At 36.3% G+C, this 26,463-nt stretch overlaps 1 protein-coding gene across 3 annotated transcripts in view; it reads left to right on the top strand.

Moving 5' to 3' along the window:
• Window positions 1-26,463, top strand: part of GABRB3 (gamma-aminobutyric acid type A receptor subunit beta3) — a 474,786-nt gene that overhangs the window by 402,814 nt on the left and 45,509 nt on the right. The gene's annotated exons all lie outside the window — the stretch shown is intronic.

Below are 26,463 nucleotides of genomic sequence, written 5' to 3'. Positions count from 1 at the left end.
GTGTGTCTTTCCTGATCTCCTGGTCTAAAAGTGCTTTTGAGATCTTCTAGGAGTTACCACAGTTTTGAGAGGATGATGGTGGATATCTTGAACAAAATATGTATCATAAAATATTGTGAGACCATAGACCTTTTACTAAGATTCCAATAGATCTTAGTGAAATCATAGCAACATACATTTAAATCCACACCACTGACTTTTCATGCTTCAAATTAGGGAAGGGTTTATTTAACATTGCCTTAGGTAGAAATGTTGAGTGACTTTCTCAAAACAGCAATATATAGAACAGGAGTCAGACTTTAGTGAAAATCAGACTTTTTTTTTTAACTTTAAGGAGGAAAAAAAGTGGTACATGTCAACCAACCTATGGTATTACTATAATAATTGATGTTTCAGGTTGATGTTTCTCTGGGGAATTTTAAGCCTCTTTCATTTTTGCCTGGAAATTAAAAAAATGGATGCAAAACTCCAGAGGTTCTGAGAAGTACATCAGTTTTACGAAAGGTTACCCAGAAACCATGTGAGCATAAAATGAAGAGTCATGTCCCTCATTTACCTGCCCCACCTCCCGCCAAAATGAATAGAAAAACTATATGTGTGTGTGTGGTGGGGGGAAGAGCAAAAAGAAGCAATATCAATAAAAATTAAGCCTAGGCTTGCCTTTTTAAACAAAATTTGCTATTTGGGTTCTCTCCATTTTTATTTTTGTGTTCTTTATTTTCTTACCAGAGGTAGAAAATTTAGTATGCCTCCTTTGAAACTTTAACTGTTAGGAGAATGCCTATCTGGCTGCTATAACAAAATACCATAAGCTGGATAGCTTATAAACAACAGGTATTTATTTCTCACATTTCTGGACACTGGATCCAAGATCAAGGTGCCAGTGGCTGGGGAAGGCCCACTTCCTTGTTGATAGTAGGCACATTCCCACTGTGTCCTCACCTGGTGAAAAGGGGAAAGGAGCTCTGTGGAATCTCTTTTATAAGAACACTAACCCCATTCATGAAGGATCCACCCTGATGACCTCAGCCCCCACTTCCTAATACCACCACCTTTGGGGATAGGATTTCAACATATGAATTTTGGGGGCACTTAAGCATTCAGATCATAGCAGACAGAATGATATGAATGAAAGAACTGTAATGAATTTTCAAGCTCCATTTGAAACTGCTGGATTTAACAACACAAAACACAAGAATAAGAAAAGCCAAGAGAATAAAACTATATCTTTAGCTAATACCCTGCCTGTATAAATATAAATATATATTTATATTATATTAATATTTATATATTATTTAATATAATAATATTAATATATATAAAGTAATTATATAATAAGCCCATGGAAAGTTTTCAATAATAAAATTGGTACAATAACTTTAACTACTCTCCAGTCAAATTACATCCATTATACATCTCAAGCAACCTCTTAAATCAGTAAATGGATTTCTAAATAAATAGCTGTTTTTATTCAAATGCAGTCTCAATATACTCCTTAGGTCTTTATTTAGAACCTCATATTTTTGAAACAATTCTTTAGATCTTTATGGACCTGGACAAGCTGTCAGAAAGAAAATCTCTAAACAACAGACTGCCACATTTTGCATATGCTTAACAGCTACACTGTGCCATCTGATTCCTTTTGAAATTGACTAATCTAGAAATTTCTGCCTTTAGATTTAAAAATCACAAATAGCTATAGAAATTAATTTGAATTTGAAGTTGAAGTTTGACTTGAATTTTTGGACAAAAAGCACATTAGTATTTCAAAATAATGTTATTGAATTCATGTATATACATATTCCATGTTATTCCTTGTGAACTGAAGTAACATTTTTATATATTCTATTTCACACACACACACACACACACACACACACTCACACTGTAAGTATTGTGTTTTGGGTTAAAAACACTGTGAGTGTTTACATTGATAGGAAACCCTCTATCCTCCTCTTAGCCCCAAATCCTACCTTCTCTTTGCTCTCTTTCTACTTTTGTGATCACTGAATCATGTTGGTGACATGGCAAACCCAGGATGTGCCAGTGTATAAAACCCCAATGACACATTATATCTTTTTGGTACTAGGTACCATGGCATGAGCCTGAATGAGGTCTGGTGCAGCTGAGGACTTTAGTGAGTTAAATTCCCATTAAGGGTTATGGAGCACTAGGATTATTATTTATCTCCTGCTTAAAAGCAGGTGCTGCTGATGAAGGTCCAGCCCAATAGGGATTGCATTCTTACTGGCTATATCCCTGAGATACTAATTGTCCTGGCTATATCCCCAAGACATTAAGGTTGGATTTATCTCCCCACTGGAGACTGGGATTGGCCTATACCCAGCTATACCACAGTAGCTTACGCTGGTAGGTCAGTCACCATTTAACTCCTCTAGGCTCTTATTGCTATTCATATTCAGCCATTGCAGTACAGGATCAATAAGAACTTTTGCTTTATCGAGCATAGATGAAGATCTCTGGCTGTGGATGAGCTGTCCATGACATGGGCTTGTACGTCATCTCAGTCTTATTCTGGGAAATCATTAATCCATTACTCTGATGACTCTACAAAAGTGGCCAATGACTGCTCACACAGATACTTGAGAGTGATCATGTTCTTGTAATGACAAAAGGTCATTATAAATCATGAGCTATTTTTTCAATGACTCTTACAGCCCCTTGAATTTGAAACTTGGGCTATCACTAGTTTGAGCTTGTTGGTTTGGGCTCATCTGAATAAAACAATGAACTGAGCTTTGTGAACATGTCTCAGTCACCATGTGATGTGACACAATGCTCTTGATAGGGCATTCATACCATCCTAAAATAAAACTGGGGCTCTTTGAAATTTCCTTTGTGCGGCCAAACCTTTTCAGGAAGATCTTGGCTAAGATGCTTATAGATCTTGGTCCTGTTCCTGTCACCGTTTTTGTGTTTTCTTTGGTGCTGGGCTCAAGATTTTTGCTTCCTGTAAGAAGGCAGAGTCATTATCCCTCTATAATATTCCCATCTTTCTTTTCCAGTCAACTGATCATCTGATATCATTGAATATCTCACCCTGCACCAGTGAGTAAACTTTGTAACATGATCTTTTCTTCAGGCCATGCATTTTGTCTTTGGAACATTTTTCTTATGTTAGGAACTGGTAATAGGTTCACAAAATAGTAATTGATTTGCTTCAAAAAGCATCTGAGAATCTAAGGCTTAGTCATCTTCATCAAAAAAGCATAGCAATATTCTACATGAAAAGCTTATTGCAAAATATATTGGAAAACACATTGTAACATTCCCACTTGCTATTAAAAATACTTAAAATTGTTAAAGTTGCCATTTTTATAATTAAGAGGTTTAATGCAATGCCAAGATGAAGCTACAACTTATTTCACAAGATTCAAATTAAGTCACCTAATTGGTTTGGCTGCCATCTTATTCTGAAACTGTATTTCCTACGGTGGTTCTGATCAGACATCTTTTTCCCCCAGAAAAGACCTAAGCTTACAGAACTAATAAGACTGATGTGATTTGAGCATAGGTGTGCTTAATTCCCAAACTCCCGTTTTGTCTCTGGTTCCCAGTTACTTTTATGTAAGTAAATAACATATTGATGAATTACTTTCTAAAAAGGATTATGCCAATTTTTTTACTCTTATCAGCAATAAATTACATATTTAGGGTTGTGACACATGCTTCAGACTTTATCATTTGGCTACTGTAAATAACCTATTTACTTCATTCCTCAAACCTGTTTAAAATCACTTGTTCCATTTTAAATTCAAGCTCATAAAATTGTATCCTTCTTAAGCTCCATTCATTCTTCCCCTGTTTTTAAGGACACTGTCACATCTTCACTTCAATCACTCCCACCACTCTCATTTGATGACATTACCTCATACTTTAATTAAAAACACAGAAACCTCGGGGCGCCTGGGTGGCTCATTCAGTTAAGCGTCTGACTTCAGCTCAGGTCATGATCTTATGGTTCATGAATTTGAGCCCCACATCGGGCTCTCTGCTCTAAGTGCAGAGCCCACTACTGATCCACTGTCTCCCTGTTTTTCTTCCCCTCCTTCTTCCACCAACCCTCTCAAAAATAAATAAAACAAAAACAAACAAAAAACCATGAAACCTCTTCATCTTCTGATTTGCAAAGAGACCATCTGACATGGCTGTTACTCTTTGACTCTTGCACTCACTCTTTATCATGCTTCTAGTATGCAGACCTTCCTTCTACTCTTCATAAATATCAAGGATGAGGATGTTCCTGTCTTAAGGCCTTTGCACATGCTCTTTGCTGGATGTAATACTTCACTTGTAGATACTCGTGTTTTGGCATCATAGAGTACTTACATAATTGAAGACACTTCAACCGTCACCTCCACAAGGAGAATCCTATTCTGATTGTCTATTCCCTTGTTTTATTTGTATTATAGCACTTAGTCAGATCTAACATTATCTTGTCAATATCTTGTTATTTATTGACTTTTGTAATTACCCATGATGGTGGGGAACATGAGAATATAAATTCTCTGAGAAAAGAACTGTCTCTGTCTTATTTATTGTTCCATCCCAAAAATCTACTATTGTCTTGGGTGGAAAAAAAATATTGTATGAGAATTAAATTTAAATTCTAATTCTTCTTTCTGTAGTACTTTTATTTTTATATTTTCCATTTAGGTTCTTAATCCATCAGAATTTATCTTGGTGTATATAAGGCAGCTTTTCAAATTTTTTCTTCTCAAATAGTCAGCTATTTGTTTCTATACTTACCAGTTTATCTTTCCACATGAACAATCATCTGTTTTAGCAAATTCTAAAAAATACAGTTTGAAATGTTGGCTGGAATTACGCTCGATAAACATTGAACAAATGCTATACTATATTCAATCTTTCCTACATAACTGTGACTTTTCTGCATTCATTCATGTCTTCATGCATGACTTGTAGCAGTTTTATCATTTTCTTCAGACAGCCATCTCATATATTGGTAAGGATATTCCTATTTTTTATGTGTGATACTGTTAGGAATGGGATCATTTTTGTGTTATTTTTAAACTATCTTCTACTGATATGTGGGAAAGCTATAACCTATTTGTTTATAGCTCTTTGTTTAGGCATTTATCCAGTATCATATCCATCCAGGCTTACAGTTTAGTTAGTAATCTTCAGAATTTTAGTCTAATAATCATAATGCTTATAATGATGGGTTTTTTTGTGTTCATTTTCATTAGTTTTACTCTTATTTCTATTTCCTGTTTTATTGCATTGATTTCTGCTTTCAGAAAATGAAACACAGTAGGGATAATAATGTACAGTATTTCCTAGTTCTTTGTTAAAAGAAGAGTGCTTCTTGCATCCCACTATGAAACATGATTTGCATTTTTAGTTTACGGTAATTATGACTCATTCTTTTACTTCCATTAAAACAATATATTTATGGGGGCATCTGGATGGCTCCGTTGGTTGGGCATCCAGCTTCAGCTCAGGTCATGATCTCACAGGTCATGAGTTCGAGCCCCACGTTGGGCTCTGTACTGACAACTCAGAGCCTGGAGCATGCTTCAGATTCTGTGTCTCTGTCTCTCTAGTCCCCTCTCCCACTTGAGCTCTGACTCTCTCTTTCAAAAAAAATATAAATACACTATAAATTAGTTTCTGGGAACTATCTCATGAGTTGAACAACACAGATATCACAAAATTATGGAGTTTATATTCAACAACTAATTCTAAATCAGATAACTGACCCTAGATTACTTTTTCTTTACATATCAGAAGTAAAAGTAGTTTATTAATTAACTCTCTGTTTGCTCATTTTCCTAACTTAACCTGTAATTGAGATGTAATAATTCCCTACCTTGATTCATCCTTGAATTCCTTATATAAATCCTATTTTATCATGGTGGGCAATACTCTTTAAAAACCATTACATTTGTTTTGTCCATGGCTAATTTACAATTTTTTTAATTGATATATAATTGACATACAATGTTCTCTTAGTTTCAGCTATGCAACATGTTGATTCAACAATTCTATATATTACTCAAGCCTACCATGATGTGTGTAGTCATTATCTTCACCATGCAATATTATAATATGATTGGCTATACTCCCTGTGCTGTACTTTCATTCTGTGACTTATTTATTTTATGACTAGAGGTTTGTACTTCTTGATTCTCTTTATGTATTTCACCCATCCCCCCACCCTCTCCCTTCTGGCAGCCACCAATTTCTTCTCTGTATTTAAGAGTCTGTTATTTATTGTTTGCTTGCTTGGTTGGTTGTATTCTACATAGAAATGAAAGCTTACAGTATTTGTCTTTTTCTGTCTGACTTACTTCTCTTAGTATAATACCCTGTAATTTCATCCATATTGTTGCAAATCACAAGAATTCATTTCTTTTTATGGCTGAGTAATATTCTATTGTATGTGTATGTATCACATTTTCTTTATCTAGTCATCTGTCAATGAATGCAGGTTGCTTCCATATCTTGGGTGTTGTAAATAATGCTGTAATAAACATAGGGGTGCATATATCTTTCTGAATAAGGGTCTTCATTTGGGGTGGCAGGTAAATGTCCATAGTGTAATTACTGAAATATATGGGATTTCTATTTTTATTTTTTTTGAGTAACCTCCATACTGTTTTCCATAGTGGTTGCACTAATTTACGTTCCTACCAATAGTGCTTGGGGGGTCCCTTTTCTCCACATCCTTGCCAACGGTTGTTATTTCTTATCTTTTTTTAATACTTAATACTTGCCATTGCCTGGTGCGAGGTGATAGATCATTGTGGTTTTGATGATTGATGGATGATGGATTGATGTTTTTCTTGATAATTAGTGATGTTTAACTTTTTTTTTTTTTGTATTTCTATTGGCTATCTGTATGTCTTTGGAAAAATGTCTATTCAGGTTCTCTACAAATGTTTTAATCAGATTTTTTTTTATGTTGAGTTGTGTTCTTCACATAGTTTCAATATTAATCCCTTATCAGATATATCATTTGCAAATATCCTTTCTAAGTCAGTAGGTTGTCTTTCTGTTTTGTTGATGGTTTCCTTTGCTGTGCAAAAGCTTTATATTTTGGTGTAGTCCCATTAGTTTATTTTTGTTTTTCTTTCCCTCCCCTGAGGAGAGATATCAATAAATATGTTGTTATAATTGTTCTTTTATAATTGCTTAAACAAACAGTTTATTGTTTTTAAGCATACCGTGTGATCTAGTCATAATGCAATTTTGTTTGTTACCCACTATCCCCTTATACACTGTTCATTGGGGTATGAAATTTCTTCACCATGGGTAAAAATTTTGGCAGATATCATGGTTTTCTGCCAATGTTTTAGCATTAGTTCTTTTCCACCATTATGTTACACAACAATTCTGAAGTCAGTGTTTAATACTAAATTCAGATTTAGCATTATTATTTTCCCTTTCCACAGCCCAGCCTTATTACAGACTAGAAGACTGTAATGGCAAAGGAAGGGTAGTTGACTTTTCAGCCTTTCTGATTCTATTTTTCTTCTATAACCCACCCCCACCCTACAACCAAGGTTGATAACAATGTGACTCCTCCCATTGTGAAAATTTAGGATTTGGAGGGAAAATAAGAAAAGTTTTACTTGAACTAGTACCACTTTCTTGTGACTTCATACTCTTTGGACTTAGAAGATACTGAAAATTAACACTTCTCAGAGTTTCCCACCATGAGGCACCTTTCTCTGGCTGGTCCCTTGACCAGCACTGAGGGTTAGGGGAGTAGGAGGGTAGGATATGTTTTTATTTCATGAAGTCTCTTGGAACTCTTTTCTCAGCTCTAGGAATCCATCTTTCATGGTCAGCTTGTCTCTGCCATCTTGGCAGGCCTCTTGTAGAGAATCTAAGATGACTTTGGATCTTCCTATTTTTACACATAGCTCATGTGTGATCCACAGGAAGTATGCCTGCATTGCTATTATGACGATCCATTCCCCATTCAGTTTCCTCTATTCTGCTGCCTCAAAACTACTCAATTTGTCCCGTGTGAAACAGGTACCATTGCTCCTGGAGTCCCAACTGAAGGTATTAATCTCCTAGAAGGATGGCTGGAAACTGTCTCAAGAAATCTATTCCCAGATTAATTCTTTCTCTCTTATTACTGTGACTCTTATTAAGATCTATGACTTACCTGAAACTTCTAAGAACCATGAGCCAATTCACTGAAATTCCTTAGTAAATTGTCCAATGGTGAGGTGGTAAAGTGGGGCACTTTCACACATTTGTGATATATACCATATAGATTCTGTTAAATATATCAATGGATTACATCTGTCTTTGTATTTCATGGTATGTTTTGACATAATATGAATCAAGAAGATTTCTTTTAATATGTTCTGTAATAGATTATATTATACAAGTAAATATTCCTAAAAGATTAGTATTCCTGTAAGTACTCTAAAAAATTAGTTATAAATATACACATCATATGAAATGTTTTCTATAGATGCATAGTATGTTGAATAGGTTCTTGAATGACATTTTCTACCCTGGCACACATGGCTATACTTTTATGTCTCTCTAGGTTTTCTTCTTGCATCAATCTTGAAAATTCATGTTTTTCAGGAAAATTCTCTCTATTTTAAAGATGTTCTTGAATGACATTTTCTACCCTGGCACACATGGCTATACTTTTATGTCTCTCTAGGTTTTCTTCTTGCATCAATCTTGAAAATTCATGTTTTTCAGGAAAATTCTCTCTATTTTAAAGATGTTATTATTGAGTGACATTAGCAAAATAGCAGACTAAGAAACTTCAAGCTCTTGTTTCTTTATAGAAATATCAAAAATAGGCAGAAGCTGTCTGAAACAACTTTGTAGGAGCTCTGAAAAATATTCTAAAGTTTGCAGAAACCAACCAAATGCCAAATAAAGGGAAAAAAAACTATATTAAAAAGAGTTGGAAAGTTTTGTGATATTTTTACCTGCCATTTCCCCATCCCCTCCCTGATGCAAGGGCAGGTAGGAGCCCAGTTGCCAGTTTCCTCCCTTACATTGGTGACACAGAAGAGACCTTGTTTGTAAATATGGTGTACATATGTTCTAAACTGTCTGGAGGATACCTGAAGGACTGAAACAAGATGCTCATATCTATTTTGCATAACTCAAAATGCAGGCAGGAAAAAAGTCAGGTTATGGTCATAAAGGCTACAATACGTCTATAACTCATGGATGTCTAGGTCAAGAGACTCGGGGTAGAAATATAAAATAGATCATGTAAGGCTCAAAGAAGAAGCTGAAGTAAGACTGAGAAATCATGTTATTCAAAAGCAGTTAGGGGTGCCTGGTGGCTCAGTTGGTTAAGTATCCAACTTCGGCTAAGGTTGTTATCTCATATTTCATGAGTTTGAGCCCCGCTTTGGGCTCTGTGCTGACAGCTCAGAGCCTGAAGCCTGCTTCAGATTCTGTGTTTCCCTCTCTCTCTACCACTCCCCTGCTCACATTCTGTCTCTCTCTCTCTATTAAAAATAAACAGACATTTAAAAAAACAGTTAAGTATACAGAATTAAGAAAGTTATGCATATACGCAGGCAAAACATATTCTCAGAAAAAGTCCTGAGAAGACCTTAAGTTTTTACCCTGGCTGATCCCTAAACTCAGAGCCATTCTAGCTATGTGGTGAAGAATGTGCCAGGACAGAGCCAGTCTACAAAGACAGAAGAGGTGGCTGTTCTCTCTTTTTATTTATTTGTTTGCTTGAGTTTCTGTTTGTTTATTTTAGCTCCTGTCATTCAAAAACATCTTTCTTGAAACATCAGCTGAACATGAACTAATAGAACAAAGATTTTGCTGATTATACTGACAAGGAAAAGTCTTTTTAAAACATGATTAGAAATACTTCAAAATAAATGGATAAAGCCTTCCTAAAAATGAACAACAATAGAAAGAAGAAAAACTTGATTGTCATGGTTGTAACATTATAATAGTCAAATGCCCAATTTTCAAGAAAAAAATATTGCAAGACATACAAAGAAAAAATAAAACATGACTCATTCAAAGGAAAAAACAATAAATTGACAAAACCATTCTTGAATATACAAAAACATTGGATTTACTAGATGAAGACAAAATTGTCTGCCTTAACTATGCTCAAAGAGCTGAAGGGAAACATGAACAAAGAAACTGAAGGAAATTGAGAAAATGATGTATGAATAAAATGAACAGAATGCAATAAAGAGAAGTTATAAAAGGTACCAAACAAATCCTGAAGCTGAATGACACAGCAATTGAAGTATTCACTAGAGGGAATTTCACCGAGATTTCAGTAACCAGAAGAAAGAATAAGCAAATTTGAAGACAGAACAATTAAAATCAAGTAGGATAACAGAAAGAAAAATGATCAAAGAAAAATGAATGAAGCTTAAGGGACTTGTAAGAAACCATCAGGTCCACCAAGAGATGGGAGTGAGAAAGGTGTTCAAAAATTATTGGAAGAAATATTGGCTAAAAAATTCCTGAAGTTGATGAAAAATATGAATCTATAAATCCAAAAGACTCAAAAAGCTCCAAGTAGGACAAAACCAAAGAGACCAACACAAAGACACATACAATTGAACATGAAAAGTCACATATACAGGGAGAATCTTTAAATCATCAAGACTGAAGTGACTCATCCTATATAGGGGAGCCTCAAAAAAGATTATGGGCCATTTTTTTCCATCAGAAGCCTTGGAGGCTAGAAGGCAGGGGAATGATTAAATATTTGAATTGTTGAAAGATAAAACTTATGAATACCAAATTCTAAATCTGACAAAACTGTCCTTCAGGAGTAGGGATTAATAATTTCCCAGGTAAACAAAAGCTGAGGGATTTTTATTACCACTAGACCTGTGCCTCAAAAAGGCTACTTTCATTTCAGTTTGAAATGAAAAGATGCTAGACAGTAACTTGAAGGTATATATAGATTTTTAAAAAATCTCCAGTAAAAGTAAATGAAATGAGTATTACTTTAATTTTTTTTGTAACTTCATTTTTTTCTGTTATTGAAAAGACACAAGCTTAAAAATAATTATAAAGCTTTGTCATTAGCTACATAAGGTATGAAGATGCAACTTGTAACATCAATAACATAGGGTAGTGCAAAGCAAATTGAGTAGAGATTTTATATGTGGTTAAAGTAAAGCTTATGTTAATTAATATTAGGTTATTATGTCAGGATGTCCTATATAATCTCCAGGGTAACCAAAATGAAATTGTCTATAGAATATATGTAAAGGAGGAGTGCCTGTGTGGCTCAGTCAGTTAAGTGCATCTGACTCTTGATTTCAGCTCAGGTCATGTTCTCACAATTCATGAGATTAAGCACCATGTCAGGCTCTGCACGGACAGTGTGGAGCCTGCTTGAGATTCTCTCTCACTTTCTCTCTCTCTGTACACCCCCTGATCATGGGTGCTTTCTCTCTCAAAATAAATAAATAAATAAACATAAAAATAAAGAATATACATAAAGGAAATGATAAGAGAATCAAAATATCTCACAAAAAAGTCAGCTAAACAGAAAAGAAAAAGATAAGGGAAATGAAGGAACAAAAGGCTATAGGACATACAGAAAACAGAAAAAAGAAAGAAGCCTTTCCTTATTCATGACCACTTTAAATATAAATAGATTTGGTGTGCCTGGATGGCTCAGTTGGTTAAGCGCCCAACTCTCGATTTTGGCTCAGGTCATGATCCCAGGATCTTGAGATCATGCCTTGCAGTGGGCTCTGTGCTGGATATAGAACCTGCTTAAGACTCTCTTGCTCTCTCTCCCTCTCTCTCTCTCTCTTTCTTTCTCTCTCTTTCTCTCCCCCTCCCTCACTCTCTCTAAAATAAATAAATAGATCATAGATGATAGATAGATAGATAGATAGATAGATAGTAGATAAATAGATAAAGAATATAAATAGATTAAACTCTTCACACAAGAGCTAAAGAGTGGAAAAATGGCTAAAAAAACAAAACAGGATCCATCTATATGCTATTTATGAAAGACTCACTTTAGTTCTAAAGACATAATAAATTTAAAGTGAAAGGATATAAAAATGTATATTCTATACATATAGTAATGAAAAGAGAGCTGAGGTGTCTATACTAATATGAGATTAAATAGACTTTAGGTCAAAGACTACACTAAGACAAAGAAAAATACTGTATATTGATGATAAAAGTCAAATGTCCAAGATTTGATGGTTATAAACATATATACATGAGATATCAGAATTTCAAATATATACAGAATTGAAATGAGAATTATAAAGTTCTACAATAATAAAAAAATATGAGATGCTGGGAAGCAATGTTAAGAGGGAAATTTATACCTGTAGACATATACATTGAAAATAAGAATCGAACTATCCTAGTTCCCTATCTTAGGGAACTAAAAAAAAGAAAAGTAAATTAAAATGAAAGCTAACACAAAGAAGCAAATAATAAAGAGTCGAGTAGAGATAGAAAAAATATAGAGTACTAATGCTATGTAGAAAAATCAATGAAATGAAAATTTGGTCCTTTGAAAAGATCAACTAAGTGGACAAATCTTTAGTTAGACCAAGAAAAAATAAAGAAGACTCAAATAACAAAAATCAGGAATGAAAAGGAGAACATTAGTACCAATTTTACAAAATACAAAGATTTTCAAGTGAATACTATGAAAAATTATATGCCAACAAATGAGATAACCTGGATGAAATGGACGAATTTATAGAAGCATGCAAAACTGATATATAAACAAAGAAAATATGAACAGACTTACAATTACTGTAGCAATTGAATCAGTAACTTAAAACAAAACAAAACAAAACAAAACAAAACAAAACAAACCAGCCTTGGACGAAATGGCTTCACTGGTGTATTTTACCAAATATGCAAAGAAGAATTACCCCCAGTTAAATCAAGTGAATAATTAACCCACAAAAAGTCAAACTCTTCCCAAAAACTGATGAGGACAAAATGCTTCCTTACTCATTCTATGAAGCCAACATTATACCCTGACACCAAAGCCAGAAAAAACACTATAAGAAAACCACAGATCAATAACCCTTATTAATATTAATGCAGAAATCCCCCCAAAATTACTAGCAAGCTGGATTCAGCAACACATGCCTTGATAAAGTGGTACTTATTCCTGGAATGCAAGTATGGGTCAACATAGGAAAATAACATTAAAAAAATGAAAAGAAAAAAAACATATTTCAATTGATGCAGAAAAGTATTTAACAAAATTGAACACCCTTTTATGATAAAAATGTGCAAAGAAGTAGGAATTGATGGCAACTCCCTCACATGATAAGGAACATACATTAAAAATTTCCAATTAAATTCCTATTCATTTGTGAATAGCTGAAATCTTTTCCCTTAATATCAGTAACAAGGATGTTTACTTATGCTATATCTGTTTTAATTGGAAAAGAAGTAAATTTGTCTTCAGAAAATATGATTTTATGTAGAAAACCTAGAGATTTCATGCAACACCTCCCCCTAACCTGTTCTTCTAAAAAATGAATTCAACAAGACTACACATTTCAAAATCAACATATAAAAAACCAGTTGCAGAGAGACCTGGGAAGATGGCAGCGTAGGAGGACACTGGGCTCACCTCGTCCTGCTGATCGCTTAGATTCCACCCACATCTGCTTAATAACCCAGAAAACTGCCAAAAGACTACCACAAAGGACTCTCCAGAGCCAAGCTTAGATAAGAGGCCCACAGAAGAGGGTAGGAAGGGTGGAGAGGTGGTGCACGCTACATGGACGGGCAGGAGGGAGCCGAGATGGTGGAGGCAGAGCCCACCTGGAAGGCAGAGCCCCCCAAAGTCTGGCTTGCAAAAGCAGAGGGGCTGAACTCCGTGAGTTCTGACAACCAGCAGGGCATAATATCTGGAATTTGAAAAGTCAACAGCTCTGCTCTTGGAGAGAGTGGAGGCCAAGAGGATGCCAGGAGGGAGAGTTGTTGAGTCCCAGAAAACAGAGCTCAGCTTCGCTGGGGAACAAGGGCTGGCAAGAACCATCTCTCTCTCCCATTCCCCAGCCGAAATTCCAAAGGGAACCAGTTCCAGTCACAAAACTTGCTTACACCACGCAAATGCCCACAACAGTGCTTCTGTGGATCCATCCCTCAGACAGGCCTGCCTCCCTCCCAGTGCTGCAGGGCCCCTCCTTCAGGAGACCACCAACTGCAAAGCTAGCTAAGCCTTCCTCTCCCACCCCTGTGCACCTTGCGGACCCACCCCGTCTAATACACCCTTGGCCAGATCCCATCGAGACAGCACCACAAGCCTGGCAGTGTGCAAGCAGCCCAGACAGGGGCCACACCACTCCATAGTGAGTCCTGCCCCTGGGACAGAGGAAGATAAGGTACACACCAGTCTTACTGTGTCCCCAGTGGTGGGATGGGGGCAGACATTGGGTCTGAATATGGCCCCACCCACTGACACAAGTTTCTCCTGACAGGCAGGGGAAGTGCCCTGAGTTTGGGGCTACTCAGGGAATACCCAAAATGATGAAATGGAACAATTCTCCTCAAAAGAAACTCCAGGAAGTAGCAACAGCTAATGAATTGATCAAAAACGATTTAAGCAATATAATGGAATAAGAATTTAGAATAATAGTCATACAGTTAACTGCTGGGTTTGTAAAAAGCATACAGGACAGCAGAGAATCTATTGCTACAGAGATCAAGGGACTAAAAAATAGTCATGAGGAACTATAAACTGCTATAAATGAGGTGCAAAATAAAATAGAGCCAGACATAGGATGGATTGAAGAGGCAAAGGAGAGAATAAATGAATCAGAAGGTAAAATTATGGAAAAAGAGGAAGCTGAGACGAGACATGAAAAATCCAGGAGTATGAGGGGAGAATTAGAGAACTAAGTGATGCAATCAAACAGAACAATATCCAATCATAGGAATTCCAGAAGAAGAAGAGAGAGAGAAAAGAGCTGTAGGGGTACTTGAACAAATCATAGCTGAGAATTTCCCTGAGCTGGGGAATGAAAAAGGCGTTGAAATCCAAGAGAAACAGAGAACTCCCTTCAGAGGTAACTTGAATCGATCTTCTGCATGACATATCATAGTGAAACTGGCAAAAGAGAAAATTCTGAAAGCAGCTAGGGATAAACAGACTCTAACTTACAAAGGTAAGCTCATAAGAGTAGGGACAGACCTATCTACTGAAACTTGGCAGGCAAGAAAGGAATGGCAGGAAATCTTCAATGTGATGAACAGAAAAAAATATGCAGCCGAAAATCCTTTATCCAGCAAGTCTGTCATTCAGAATAGAAGGAGAGATAAAGATTTTCCCTAACAAACAAAAATGGAAAGAATTCATCACCGCTAAACCAGCCCTACAAGAGATCCTAAGGGGGACTCTGTGAGTGAAATGTTGCAAGGACCACAAAGTACCAAAAACATCACTACATGCATGAAACCTTCAGACATCACAATGACTTTAAACCCATATCTTTCAATAATAACACTGAATGTAAATGGAGTAAATGCTCCAATAAAAAGACATAGGGTATCATACTGGATAAAAAAAACCAAGACCCATCTATTTGCTGTCTACAAGAGACTCATTTTAGACCTGAGGACACCTTCAGATTTAATGTGAGGGGATGGAGAACTATCTATCAGACTACTGGAAGTCAAAAGAAAGCTGGAGTAGCCATACTTATATCAGACAAACTAGACTTTAAATTAAAGGCTGTAACAAGAGATGAAGAAAAGCATTATGTAATAATTACAGGGTCCATCCATCAGGAAGAACTAACAATTATAAATGTCTATGTGCCGAATATGGGAGCCCCCAAATATATAAAAACAATTAATCACAAACATAAGCAACCTTATTGATAAGAATGTGGTAATTGCAAGGGACTTTAATACCCCACTTACAACAATGGATAGATCATGTAGACACAGCATCAATAAAGAAACAAGGGCCCTGAATGATACATTGTATCAGATGGACTTGACAGATATATTTAGAACTCTGCATCTCAAAGCAACAAAATATACTTTCTTCCTGAGTGCACATGGAACATTCTCCAAGATAGATCACACACTGGGTCACAAAAAAGCCCTTCATAAGTATAAAATAATTGAGATCATACCATGCACACTTTCAGACCACAATGCTATGAAATTTGAAATCAACAACAGGAAAAGTCTGGAAAACTTCCAAAAGCATGGAGGCTAAAGAACACCCTACTAAAGAATAAATGGGTCAACCAGGCAATTAGAGAAGAAATTAAAAAGTATATGGAAACAAACAAAAGTGAAAATACAACAATCCAAACGCTTTGGGATGCAGCTAAGGCAGTCCTGAGAGGAAAATACATTGCAATCCAGGCCAATCTCAAGAAACAGGAAAAATCCCAAATACAAAATCTAGCAGGACACCTAAAGGAACTAGAAGCAGAACAGCACAGATACCCCAAACCCAGCAGAAGAAGAGAAATAATAAAGATCAGAGCAGAAATAAGCAATATAGAATCTAAAAAGACTGTAGAGCAGATCAATGTAACCAAGAGTTGGTTTTTTGAAAAAATAAACAAAAAAACCTTAGTCAGGCTTCTCAAAAAGAAGAGGGAGATGACCCAAATAGATAAAATCATGAATTAAAATGGAATCATTACAACCAATCCCTTAGAAATACAAGCAATTATCAGGGAATACTATGAAAAATTATATGCCAACAAACTGGACAACCTGGAAGAAATGGACAAATTCCTAAGCACCCACACACTTCCAAAACTCAAAAAGCAAGAAATAGAAAACCTGAACAGACCCACAACCAGCGAAGATATTGAATCAGTTATCAAAAATCTCCCAACAAATAAGAGTCCAGGACCAGATGGCTTCCCAGGGGAATTCTACCAGACATTTAAAGCAGAGATAATACCTATCCTTCTCAAGACCTCCAAAAAATAGAAAGGGAAGGAACACTTCCAGACTCATTCTATGAAGCCAGCATTACTTTGACTCTGAAAGCAGACGGAGACCAGCAAAAAAAAAAAAAAAAAGGAGAAATACAGGCCAATATCCCTGATGAATATGGATGCACAAATTCTCAGCAAGATACTAGCAAATCTAATTCAACAGAATATAAAAAGAATTATTCACCAAGATCAAGTGGGATTCATTCCTGAGCTGCAGGGCTGGTTCAACATTTGCAAATCAATCAATGTGACACATCACATTAATAAAAGAAAAGATAAATCCATATGATCCTGTCAATTCATGCGGAAAAAGTATTTGACAAAATTCAGCATCCTTTCTTAATAAAAATCCTCGAGAGAGTCAAGATAGTAGGAACATAGATAAACATCATAAAAGCCATTTATGAAAAGCCCACAGCTAATCTCATCCTCAATGGGGGAAAACTGAGAGCTTTCCCCCTGAGATCAGGAACACGACAGGGATGTCCACTCTGTCACTGTCATTTAGCATAGTGTTGGAAGTTCTAGCATCAGCAATCAGACAACAAAAGGAAATCAAATGCATCAAAGTTGGGAAAAATGAAGCCAAGCTTTCACTTTTTTGCAAATGGCATGATATTATGCATGGAAAACCCAATAGATTCCACCAAAAGTCTGCTAGAACTGATACCTGAATTCAGCAAATTTGCAGGATACAAAATTAATGTAAAGAAATCAGTTGCATTCTTATACACCAATAGTGAAGCAACAGAAAGATAAATAAAGAAACTGATCCCATTCACAGTTGCACCAGGAATCATAAAATACCTAGGAATAAACCTAACCAAAGATGTAAAAGATGTTTATGCTAAAACTATAGAAAGCTTATGAAGGAAATTGAAGAAGATACAAAGAAATGGAAAAACATTTCGTGCTCATGGTTTGGAAGGGTAGATATTGTTAAAATGTCAATACTCCCCAACGCTATCTACACATTCAATGCAATCCCAATCAAAATTACACCAGCATTCTTCTTGAAGCTAGAATAAGCAATCCTGAAATTTGTATGGAACCACAAAAGACCATGAATAGCCATTGTAATATTGAAGAAGAAAACCAAAGCGGAGGCATCACAATCCCAGACTTTAGCCTCTACTACAAAGCTGTAATGATCAAGACAGCATGGTATTGGCACAAAAATACACAGAAACCAATAGAACAGAATACAGACCCCAGAATTGGACCCACAAATGTATGCCCAACTAATCTTTGACAAAACAGGAAATACTATCCAATGGAAAAAAGACAGTCTCTTTAACAAATGGTGCTGGAAGAACTGGACAGAAGAATGAAACTAGACCACTTTCTTATACCATTCTCAAAAATAAACTCAAAATGGATGAAGGACCTGAATGTGAGACAGGAAACCATCAAAACCCTAGAGGAGAAAGCAGGAAAAAAACTCTCTGACCTCAGCCGCAGCAATTTCTTACTTGACATATCTCCAAACGCAAAGGAATTAAAAGCAAAAATGAACTATTGGGACCTCATGAAGATGAAAAGCTTCTTCACTACAAAGGAAACAATCAACAAAACTAAAAGGCAAATGACTGAATGGGAAAAGATATTTGCAAATGACATATTGGACAAAGGGCTAGTATCCAAAGTCTATAAAGAACTCACCAAACTCCACACCCGAAAACAAGTAATCCAGTGAAGAAATGAGCAGAAAACATGAATGGACACTTCTCTAAAGAAGACATCTAGATGGCCTAGAAGACATCTAGACAGGCACAGGAAAAGATGCTCAATGTCGCTCCTCATCAGGGAAATACAAATCAAAACCACACTCAGATATCACCTCGTGCCAGTCAGAGTGGCTACATTCCAGCCACTCTGGAAAACAGTGTGGAGGTTCCTCAAAAAATTAAAAATAGATCTACCCTATGACCCAGCAATAGCACTGCTAGCAATTTCCCCAGAGGATACAGGAGAGCTGATGCATAGGGGCACTTGTACCCCAATGTTTATAGAAGCTCTTTCAACAATAGCCAAATTATTGACAGAATCTAAATGTCCATCAAATGATGAATGGATAAAGAAATTGTGGTTTATATACAATGGAATACTACTTGACAGTGATAAAGAATGAAATATTGCCTTTTGTAGCAACATGGATGGAACTGGAAAGTGTTATGCTAAGTGAAATAAGTCACACAGAGAAAGACAAATACCATATGTTTTCACTCTTATGTGTATCCTGAGAAAATTACCAGAAGACCATGCGGAAGGGAAAGGAGAAAAGAAAAAGTTACAGAGAAGGAAGGAGGCAGACCATAAGAGAGCTTAAAAACTGAGAATAAACTGAGGGTTGATGGGGAGGTGGGAGTGGAGGGGAAAGTGATTGATGGGCATTGAGCAGGGCACCTGTTGGGATGAGCACTGGATGTTGTATGGAAACCAAGTTGACAATAAATTTTACATAAAAATAGTAAATAAATACCAGTTGCATTTCTATATGTTAAAAATGAGCAATTGAAACAGGAAATTAAGAAAACAATTCCATTTAAATTAGCATCTGAAAGAATGAAATACTTAGGGATAAATTTAATGATGGAGGCAAAAGACTCATACACTAAAACTATAAAACATTGTGAAGGAATTTAAAGAAGACATAATTTAATGGAAGACATCTTGTATTCATTGATTGGAAGACTTGGTATTGTTAAGATGAAAATACAACCTAAAGTAATCTACACATTCAGTGCAATCCCCATCAAAATCCCAATTCCTTTTTTCTGTAACATGGAAAACCCCATTCTAAAATTCATGCAGAATTATGGAACCCCAGATATCCAAAACAATCTTGAGAAAGATCAGAAATGGACGTCTCGCATTTACTGATTCAAAACTTACTACAAAGCCCTGGTAATCAAAACATTGCAATACTGGCATAATAATATACACACTGACCAGTAGAATAAAATAGAGTTCAAAATAAACTTTTACATATATGATCAAATGATTTTTGACAGGGGTGGCAAGACAATTCAATGAATAAAAGACAGGATACTTAATAAATAGTGCTGGAAAAGCTGAATATCCACATGTAAGAGTGAAGTTGCATGCTTAAACCAGAGACAAAAATGAGCTCAAAATGGATCATAGATGTAAATGTGAGAGATAAAAGTATAAAAGTCTTAGTAAAAGATGGGAAAAGCTTCATGACATTAGATTTGGCAATGATTTCTTGGATACGGCATTGAAGTGCAGGCAACAAGAACAACAAAATATAAATTGGACTATAGCAGAGAATTCTGTGCATCAAAGAACACAGTTAAGGAGTGAGAGGACAACCAGTGGAATGGGAGAAAATATTTGCAAATTGTATATCTGATATGGGTACTTAATATTCAGATTATGTACAGAACTCCTGCAAGTCAACAACAACAACAAAAAATCAAGCGGTTTAAAAATAGCCAAAGGACTTGAACACACTATTTATCCAAAGAAGATATACCAATGGCCACTTAGCATGTGAAAAGATACCTAACATTACTAGTCACGAAGGGAATGAATATCAAAACCACAGTGAGATACCATTTCACACCCATTAAGATGGCTATTATTTAAAAAAAGAAAAAGAAAAGAAAAGAAGTGTTGGCAAACTTACAGAGTAATTGGAATCCTTATGCATTGTTGGTGGAATATAAAACAGTTCAGACTCTGTGGAAAGCAGTGTGACTATTTTTCGAAAAATTAAACATAGAATTATTATACAGTCCAGTAATTCCAATTCTAGGTATATACCAAAAGAAACAAAAGCAGTGACTCAAACAGGTAGTTGTACACCAACATTCACAGCAGCATTATTCACAATAGCTAAAAGTTTGAAACAAACCAAATGTGCATTAACATATGAATAAACAAAATGCAGTATATCATACAATTGAATATTATTTAGCTTTAAAAAGATGTGAAATGCTGATATATGCTACAACAAAGATGAACTTTGAAAACGTCGTAAATTAACTAAGCCTGGCACAAAAGGACAAATATTAAATGATTCAACTTATGAGAGATACCTAGACTAAGTAAATTTATAGAGAAAGTAGAATAGAGGTTACCAGGTCCCAGGGGAAGGGGAGAATAAGGAGTTAGTGTTTGATGGGTACAGAGTTTTCTGTTTGAGATGATGAAAAACTTCTGGAGATGGATGGTGGTAATGGTTGCACAGCAATATGAATGTACTTTCCAGTAAACTGTCACTTAAAAATGGTGCAAATGGTAAGTTTTACATATATTTTAAAAATAATTCTTTATTGTTTCATGTTTAATTCTACTAATTGTTGACTTGTATGCTATTTGTTTTTGCTCTGTTTGTCTAATAAGCTGTTTCATACCCATTTTCTGTCCTTTACCTATCATCTTCTTTTTTCAAAGCTTTGTCTTCTTCTTCTGCCCTTAGGAAGGTTCTACAAGTTTGCCTTCTCCCTTCCGTTTTACTGTCCCCAGACCAGCAGCAGCACCGTCATCTAGGAAATTCAGAACTGCAGACCTTCTGTTCAGAATCTGCATTTTAACAAAACCCCTCTGTGATTTGTATGCCCATTAAAGTTTTAGAAGTCATTTACATCATTAAATTATTTTCAGCTGTGTCAAGCCTACTGTCTCTGTCTTCAGTATAAGTATCAATTCAGTGCCTATGGCTGGGAATCCTAATCTTTTTTTTCTTAGCTTTACAGAATCTATCTATGCCTTTATCTCAGGCTCTTCTTTCCCTATCTCCCTGTTTTTGTTCTAAAGAGAGCACATATGCATTCGTGCCTTTTGACTACTAGACATACATCTTCCAAATATTCCAAGTTTCATTTTCAATGCTTCCACACTTTTCATATAACACCTCTTTGTTTTATTCACGGTTATGCTTATGTAGGCTATATGCTAGACACAAATTGATTTTCTAATGAGACTATGGATATGGTGACCCTCATGTCCTTCAGCCTCATTCTCACCTTGGAAGCCTTAACCTCTTAGGGTATAAATCTGAAAAATTGGTTAATGTGCTCCATTTGTTATGCCTAATTGCATTCATTCAGAGTAGGACCTCTCTTCTGACTGCTGGGTTAACTGACTAAGCCTTGAAGTCAGGTGTAATGTATGGTAATTTGAACAGAGTCTAGAATGATATCTTCTAATCTAGCATGCATGGTTTCCAAGCCCTGTGGATATCTGCCTTTAGCACCAATAACTTTTCTTTAAGCTCATGGGTTATATGTATTTGGCTGTGTTCCCCAACCACTTTTAACCAGAGAATTGTATCCTCCAAACCTATATAGAAAGAGAGAGGGAAAGAGGGACTGGATGTTTAGGTTATGGGGCAAGGCCAGACCACTCATTCTGTCTGGCTAATGCTATTCTTCTAGCCCTTTCCAGGGGAACTCACTGTAGTCATGAAGATGTTCTAAAATCTGTACTGTCTGATATAGTAGTCTCCAGCCATATGTGACTGCTGAGCACTTCAAATGTGATTAGTGCATCAGAGGAACCGAATTTTCAACTTTTATTTAATTTTAATTAAAGTTTAAATGTAAAATAATCACATGTATTCGTGCCTACCATTTTTGAACAGCATACTTCTAGATGTGAAGCTCTGCCAAGTGACATAACCAGATCCAGATAATTAGGGAGTACTTTCCTTGTTCTTTCAAATTGGTTCCTCCCTTCCTCTTCAGAGGGTTGAGCTTGTAGTATTCTCCTCAAGAACTTCCTCAATCATCCATTTTGACAGTTCTGTTCTTGGCAGATGATTAAGGATCTGGCATAGACTTTTCTGTTCATTTTGGTTTTCAATTCAGCACTATTACCAGTTTTGGACTTCGTGTTGCTTTATCACCATATGGTTTGAAAATCAAGAAGAGATACATCAGGACCTGTCTCATTTTCCTGATATGACTACTCATTTCAACAAAATTGATATTTTTAAAATGATAGTGGTTCTATACTGAAACATAGAGATAAATAATCCTGTTTTAGAAAAATGCTGTCTGCTAAGGGCTTTGCTATCCTATCTCACTCTTGAGAAGTATCAGGTTGTGATTTCCATTTTGTATAAGAGAATTTATGCTTTTCTATGTATGTTATTATCTTGGTTGATTGTTATATCTCTTATCTATTGCTACAATGCTGCTGTGTAACAAACAGCTAGGAAGTCTCAATGCCAGATGATAATAAGTGCTCATTGCCTGTGTGTCTGTGTGATTAATGAACATCTCTGCTCATCCTGGCTAGCTCATTCACAGACCTGGGGGTGGGTGGTCTCTACAAGGGATTAGTGGGCACCTCCATACTTCTCCACTTGGCCATTCTCCATCTAAGACCAGTGGACTCATTTGGGCATGGTTTTCTCACAACAAAGGCAGAAGCACAAAAGGAGACTGGAAACAGAATGCCTCTTGGGAGCTAAGCTTGAGACTGGCACATTGTCACTTCCACATATTCTGGCAGACAAAGTGAGTCACAATTTGGCCCTCATTCAGGAGGTGGGCAGACAGCTTCTTTTTAGTGAAGAGAATTTCAAATGACATGGCTAAGAGCATGGATATTTGGAAGCAAGGAAAGAATGGGACTGCCAACATCAATTTAACCCAAAAACTTTCCCAGCAACATGCTAAGGGGTCTGCATAGCAAAGGCTTTTGGGCAGTACTATGAATGTACTTTATTAAATTTTTTGTAAAACAAAAATTGGAATAACTTAAATGTTGGTTTATTCCTTGTGTTTTCTCCACATTGAATAGTAAGCACTTGCTTTAGAATAATACGTAGTCAGTTTGAGTTATTTGACTTAGGCCCTTAACCCTAGCATCTGAGTTCCTATTCCTGGAAAAATGCCTGATGAACTTCATATATGGAGAACCAGGAAGAAGAAGACTATGAGTTACCATAGAGCTGTTGTAAATGGCTAAATGGTTACCTGTAAAGCACTAGTCCAGATGGGCTGCTATCCCATGACCATAGACACAGCAATTGCCCAGAGTTCGCAGGCATTTAGGCATCCCAAGTGCAAGCCAGAGGTCACACAGGAGGTGCTTCTAACTTGCTCCTAAGTCCTGTTAGTTTAACAAGATTGTGATCAGAGAGCCAGGATTCCACTGACGGCTTCATTTTGCTGTGATCATCACTGCAGTGGAGGCCATAAAACTCATGCACATCAACATTGGCCCACTAAGAATTCATTCTGCAGCAGAAAGATTCACAGAGACCACTTGGCTATTAACACAGGGGGTGTCCCCCAGGCATCTTGACAAATGAGCCCATGGAGCTCTCAGTGAGTCAGTAATTGTGCAGGGCCAGGGCTCTTGCTTGGAGTGCTTGAGAGAGGGCAGGTTGCCTCTTACACTTAGATTTGAGGGATTAAATCCAAGAAAGGTTAAGATATCTCTTTCTTTTTCCACTTCTTGAGTTCCATGCTGTGTGCTTATGCCTGGTCCCCATATCTTCAAAGTCATTTTTTTGTTCAATGCGTATTTATGGGACACCTACTGTGTGCATGCAAGGAACTATTTCAGGCATTGAGGAGATGGCCACCAACAGGAGAGACAAGGCCCTGCTCTCAGACTCGCCTGAGGAAGTAAAAGCGACCTGCAAATCAACAAATAGATGGTGCTCCAATTGTAGATGGTTCTAAGTGTAATGAAAACATTAAAATGGGAGTAATGAGAGGAGAGGTAGCTGGGCTGAGGTACTTTAGTTCTGGTAGGGCTCTGAGAATGCCAGTCAAGGACATTTTCATCTCTGTCCTGTCTGGTATTTACCATGAATCTAAAAGATTAGTACAAGTTGATAAAGAGATTGTGTGCATGGCCTAAATGATTCACTACAAGTAACGATCCCAGACTCTGCCTATAGTCCACCTTTCCCAGCAGCATTGGCAAGGAGGGCTTTTGTACCTTGGCTAACAAGTGAATATTTCAAGTAAATGTTTATGGTATTTAGTGTCATGATAAACCAACAAAAACATTTCCACAGCAGCTTCTCCACGTGGTCTGCAGAGAATTCTGCATTTGTGCAATGACATGAAGAGTTTGCATCTGCCCTTATAATTTTCAATTGGTGAAAATTTAAAAATGGAAGTGCTGACACCAAGGTACAGCTCGTAATCTTAATGTAATTGAGACAAAGTGAAAACCTTGCAACATGCTAAAAGCCATGGGTCTCTTGACTCAGGCTTCCTCACTCAGCTGTGCAGGCAAACGACACACAGGGATAGTTTATAGATGGCGTTCAAAGATGACACTTATCACATAATAGAATTTTAAATTTACTGGGGATAACGCTCCTCATATAAACTTTGAGTTTATTCCTTGGATTACTTTTGACTATGAAACACATCTTTAGGAATATATCACTTATAAAAGCAGGACTACCTACTAAATTCTACCCTATTCCACAATGGGTTAAATATCACTATTGTTACTGCACGTGTAGCATGTAGAATATTTACTGTCTTCCTTTACATATTGTATTTACAACTTGCCATATATATGATAAGAATATTACATGTATGTATATGATCTCTCTGTGTATATATTATATATGTATACTTTATGTGTATATATTTTAGATATGTATACGTGTATTTATATATATAATTACAAATTTCTCTACCTCCTTTGATCTTCAACAAGAACCACACACCATGAGTAGCCTTTTAAAATGTTGAATATACAGTATGTCATACTTTAAGGCAGAAGAGATGTTAAAGAGGTAGTATAGGATTCTGTCTGCTTGGATCTGAATTCTGCATCTGTCTTCCAGCAGCATTGTTAATGTGGTCAAGCTATTTAATGTTTCCTAGCCTTGGTTTGTTTATCTTTCAAATGAAAATGGTAATAACACCTTCATAATATGGTTATTAATTAAACGCATGAGTGTTTAAGGCCTGAGCATAGAGATGGGTACAAAGTAAACTCTCAACCAATGTTACATAAAGTACAGATACGACAGCATGCTGTTCTGAGCCCTGAGATAATAAATCAAAATCCTTTTCTGTAGCATTTCCTAGTCTTCTATCCATCACTTCTCAACTTCTCCATCTTTTTTTTTTAATTTCTGTTTTCAGCACGCTCGAAGTGTGACTATTTGCAAAGAAAGTACATATTGAATGGTAGACACTTTTTCTGTCACTTGGCTACCATCTTTCTCTCTCTCTCTTTTTTTTTTTATCATAGGCATAAATTGCAGCCTTAGACACTCTAAGCACTGTTCTCTCTCAATTAGAAAACAAAAAAAGAAACAATGACACTTCAAAAAAGTATCTACTGAAGAGTAATAATGCAAAACTCCTTAGCCAGTCATGTTTCTCACTGACCCTACCACTATTCCTTAGAAATGGTAGTGGAATTCTCAGATTACAGAGGGTTGTGGAAATGGAGCTAGATATTGGTTAAATTCTCCTCTCAGGACAAATAAAGTTTATTGAGGAAAATATGAAAAGTTGTGGGTAGAGGTTGGGGGTTATGCAAATGGAAT

This window comes from Prionailurus bengalensis, chromosome B3, assembly GCF_016509475.1.
Source record: "Prionailurus bengalensis isolate Pbe53 chromosome B3, Fcat_Pben_1.1_paternal_pri, whole genome shotgun sequence".
Lineage (NCBI taxonomy): Eukaryota > Metazoa > Chordata > Mammalia > Carnivora > Felidae > Prionailurus > Prionailurus bengalensis.
This window is presented reverse-complemented; position numbering and strand designations above follow the sequence as displayed.